The sequence below is a fragment of the Berghia stephanieae genome, chromosome 2, assembly GCF_034508935.2.
Source record: "Berghia stephanieae isolate SIO BIC M18660-M18661 chromosome 2, UCSD_Bste_1.3, whole genome shotgun sequence".
In the NCBI taxonomy this organism is placed as follows: domain Eukaryota; kingdom Metazoa; phylum Mollusca; class Gastropoda; order Nudibranchia; family Aeolidiidae; genus Berghia; species Berghia stephanieae.
The window spans coordinates 97,989,167-97,994,276 of record NC_088361.1 but is presented as its reverse complement, the minus strand read 5'-3'; positions in this window follow the sequence as shown (position 1 = coordinate 97,994,276).

The following is a 5,110-nucleotide window of genomic DNA, read 5'->3' as shown; positions in this document are numbered from 1 at the left end:
GATTACAGAACCTTATATGGTTTTTCTTTTTGCTCAGTTGATGTTAAATATGAATGAATTGAAAATTTATTTTTAACCAGCTTCAAATACTTGGAGATTACCATCGCGCCATTTCACTCTGATACTCTGATATAATATTTTGTAGCAGACAATGACTCTAACATAACAAATGAAGCTGTTGGTGATCATCTCAAGCCGAGCTCAAGGTACTGAGTATACTTAATAAGTAAGATAATGATCTGAACAAGTGTATATGAAACTTGCCAATCAAAGCAAGAAAGAATAAAACTATCCCAAAAAATCAGTCTACTTCGACCCCGGTAGACTGATTTTTTGGAATATTTTTTTCTTGTATTTTTCTTTCTTGCTTTGTCTGACACCTTTCATACACACTTGTTCAGATCTTTATCTTAGACCTGTGCCTGCTCCCTAGTTTCTTAATTTGATACTTGATAGTAATAGGATACGTATTCCTAGATGACTCACCATATCAGATGATTTTCTCTTCATTGACTTTTTTTTTCACATTCAACTTCAACGTTGCTTATTTTTATGATAAAGTTATTGAAATCGTTTTGTTATCATTATGAAAAAGAAAAATCTAAACATTAGTTTTCATTATTTCGTGTAGTATAGGATTACTTGTTTAAAGCATGAATCAAACTGGTGGATAAATGAGTGATGTTTATGAAATATCAAAGTTCTATTGCACCACAACACACCATTTTTTATTTTAACCAGATTTCTTTTACTATATATTATGTTAAAGATTAAAGAGAATTCCCAGCTTTTCAATAAATCCTAAACCTGAGACTTCTCAAGAAATATCCAGTGTAAGACTTTTGACAAGTCGGGGTCATCTAGATTTATGGATGGATACGAAGTAAAAAAAAAATTCATGCCCATTTTTAAAAAATGATATCTTATATGGTAGAGTTGGTGTGTATATTTTATCGTTTTGAATTGTAAAGGGTCTTGTACTTAGTTAATATCCTTTTTCGCCACTCTGTTGGGTTGTAATAGGGGTGGAGGGATGGGTTGGTTTTTCAAATTACATTGTTTATTTTTTTCTGAAATATTTTTCATTATAATGACAAAACGTTTATGCTGTTGTGGTGATCTATGTTTTGTATTGTGATTCTGTGAAATACAATCAGTGTTAAATCCTTTTGTGTCAATCGTGTAGTTGGGGGGTTTTTTTGGTGGTTTTTTATTTTTATTTTTTTGTTTTTTTTTTTGTTTTTTTTTTGGCTCTAAGTTGATTATTTAATATTCTCAATAATCATAAATTGGACTATCCATCTGATTGTGTAAATGTGCTTGTGTGTGTGTGTGTGTGTGTTTGTGTACACGTGTTTATAGCATGCATCTGTGCACTCATAATTCCAATTATTGGATGGGGTCTTTTGACTTCCAAAGGCGAGCTAGAGGGGGGTTGCTCTTGCTGTGTTTTCTTAAGCTTGAGCTTTAAGCATTAAGCTTTTTATTTCATGCAATATCTACTAATTGTGCTATGTGGTCTAGTGGTATGACACTCACTTTTGGATCGGAAGGTCCTGGATTCGAGCCTCACTTGGCGCATAGTTGAGTACTTGGAGAAGGCTCTTTACCCACATTCTCTCACTGTACTCATGTGTAAAATGAGTACCTGGTCATTAACGGCGTTGTCTCTGTCAGAAAACATTGTAATATTTTGCCTAATAGGCGTCATGTCCCGTCCTACACTTTATGTGTTGCTGCGCTTTGAGCAAGTTTAGTGCATATTCCGCTACATAAAAGCTCAATTCTTTTTTTTTTTTTACTAATTGTCACTTGACCAGGGTTCTCAACCCAGTAAAAGCCCTGATTATGTAGGAAGGCACAATTACAATTTTTTTTTTCTTTTTGGCTGGGACAATGCTGCTAGAGGCCAGGTACTCATTTTATACCTGAATTTAAATTTACTAATCATTTCTCTGTTATGCAGTTACATTTCAATAATTTTGATATATATTGTAAGCATTTGATTGTTTCAATCTTAGCAGGATTTGATTCCATGCTTGAGTGTGGATGGGACTTTTAAATGGCCTCAAACTACACACATTGACAAATTGCCAGCGAAACTACTTTTAAGTTCGAACTAATTCCATTTGTTTCTTCAAAGAGCGGATCCAGAATCCTCTGACAGTTCTATAATATCTTTGTTTTTAGTGGTGATAAAGTGCACAAATAATTCAATTCATTTAAATTTATAGTCCGGCTTCATATAAAAATTCTCTCTCTCTCTCTCTCTCTCTCTCTCTCTCTCTCTCTCCTTCTCTCTCTCTCTCTCTCTCTCTCTCTCTCTCTCTCTCTCTCTCTCTCTCTCTCTCTCTCTCTCTCTCTTCTTTTCTTCTCTCTATCTCTCTTCTCTCTCTCTCTCTCTTCCTTTCTCTCTATCTCTCTTCTCTCTCTCTTCTCTCTCTCTCTCTCTCTCTCTCTCTCTCTCTCTCTCTCTCTCTCTCTCTCTCTCTCTCTCTCTCTTATGACTATATTTTTAAGTATGACCCTCCTTTTAATGTAAGTGATATACCCTAAATTATGTTTGTTTTTTCAAAATTGTGTTGACCCTAAATACTGGATATCGAATTACTGTATCATAGGTGGCACAGTGTATGACATTTCAGTCACAGTGCATGACAACTATTTATACACGTATCCTTGGTGTAATCACATCACTTGGTTTGGATTTTCTTATTTATTCCTCAGTTTGAAATAGAGTTTTGATCATGTCTATATTTTATGTAAAAGAAATACATATATATATATATTACAAATGTGAAAGTAAATTAATTGTTATATTTATGATCTGATGTTGTGATAATGAACTTGTATCTTAAAATTAGATTTATTGTTCTTAATTACCAAAAATTTTTTTTGTTGTCATATATGAGAGTTTTGTCGCCTTTCAAATCTTGGTTTCAAGTTTCATTTTCATAAAACAGATGTTTATTTCTACAAGAACAGTATTTTTAATGGACGGAATGTTGTGTGTTATAACGTCAGTATAATACAATGTACGGAATATCTTGAGTTATAATGTCAGTATAGTCAAATGGATGGAATATTTTAAGTTATAATGTCAATTGTAGTAAAAGTTCTCTATGTAACAATATCCTCTGTTTGTTTGGATTTTTAAAAAATCGAATAGTTTCACAAAAATATCCCCACTAAAGAAAGAAGATAATTAATAAACGATCACTATACATGCACAACATGTGTTAAATTGTAACTCTTTCAATTCCTAATACTTTTCGTTTCATTCTGTCAAAAGAACAAGTCAAAAGCATCCAGAAATTTCACTTACAATCATTTGACACTAAGTAGGTCTACCTAGTATCAGTCAATTTTAAATTGCATGAGCTCCCTGTCCGGTGCAGTATTCTAGTTTAGAATAATAGTTTGTGTGTGTGTGTGTGTGTGTGTGCATGCATGCATGTTGGTGTGAGTGAGTGTGTGTGTAATTTATATCTCCTACAAAAATATCTATTCATATAATTTTAGGTATTGCTTTTGATGTGCAATAAATACTCCTCCATAATTTTTTATACTTTTTGATAAATATGTTTTTCTCCAAGGATATAATCCTCTGAAAGGAATATGATTCCAAATACGTTCAGTCATTTTCTCACTGAACATAATCCCATTATTATCTTTATAATTTATCATTATCATGCTTTATGTGCCAAGAATGTAGTATACATACCTCAATGTAGTTGAGTGTAGGTTTATGATAGCGAAAATCAGTTTACCTTGTAATCCATGCTCTTACTCTTACTCATTGTTTTAAAATATTGAAGTGGTTATTTCGGGGTGGGGTTCCTGACCTCCCATAGTGGGCAGGGGGGTACATACTGTGTCTTCTATCCCCTTTTATCCATTTTCCAACATGCTTTCTGTCTTTGTCTTGGAATGGGATTACTTGGTTTTGTCCTGGTCCTGGCCAGATGCCCTGGCTGAGGGGGAAACAGTCGAATGTATAGTTAGTTATGGGAGATGATATTTTTTTCATTGTAAATCATCTCTCTGTTATGCACTCTATTATGCTTTCTTTATATTATATATGATTTGTAAAACATTTGAGTGTGTTCCTCTTAGCGGGGACCTGTGCTTGTGTCTGGATGAGACTTTTAGTGATCTCAAACTAAGTACTTTGATAGAGTGCTTTTGGAATCTACACCTGTTTCTTATTTGAACCAATTCCCCTTTGTCTTCCCTTTTCTTGAATGCTTTATTGTAATTCTAGAACTTTTTACTATCCCATTTTCTTCCTTTTTACTGGTGCGGATACGGCCTTAATGTGTTGCAAGCGCCGTAAAACCCTTAAAAACATGAAAACATGAAGTGGTTATTTGGATTACATTGCCCAAATAATTCTAAGACGTTGTTCTGACTATTTGGTCAATGTGAAAATTTCATCACTCAATTTGGAGAGTGGCTTTGGTCTTGTCAAATTCCCACTCCAGACATCACTGAGACCCACAAAATATAGGATCACTCGAGTTAAAACCACATTTAATTTAAATTCACGAAATATAAGAAGAAAAAAAATGTCATTCATAACTTGAAAAAAGATTAGATTGGCATAATTAAAATTGCTATAAGGCATATAGTCCTGTGACGTAGTGGTTAACCTGTTAGACTTGTAACCTTAATGATCCGGATTCAAAGCTTGAGGAGGTCTTTTTGTTGTTGTTGTTGTTGTTATTGTGTTTTTAGTAATGCATTGTTCTTGTCATTATTATTAGCATCTGCATACCTTTTGTCTGTTGTTTTTTTTTTAGTTTTTTTTTTTTTAATATTTATAGTATTATGTATTTTAATATTACAAAAATAATTGCTCTATTGAAATATACCATTGTCACCCTTGATTTTAACGTTATTGCAAAAATCTTTCAATTATATCTTGTCTTTGTTTTAAAATCAATTTCTTTTTTGTTTACAGTTGATTTATTTTTTGTTTTAATGTAACTCTAGGCATTTCCCAGCTTAATCATTGTGTATAGTGTATTGCTCTTTTTACGGTCCTATATATGGTCCTGAAGTTTCCACCTCTGTTTTGAAATAATTTACCCAAATTTTCCTTGTCGAT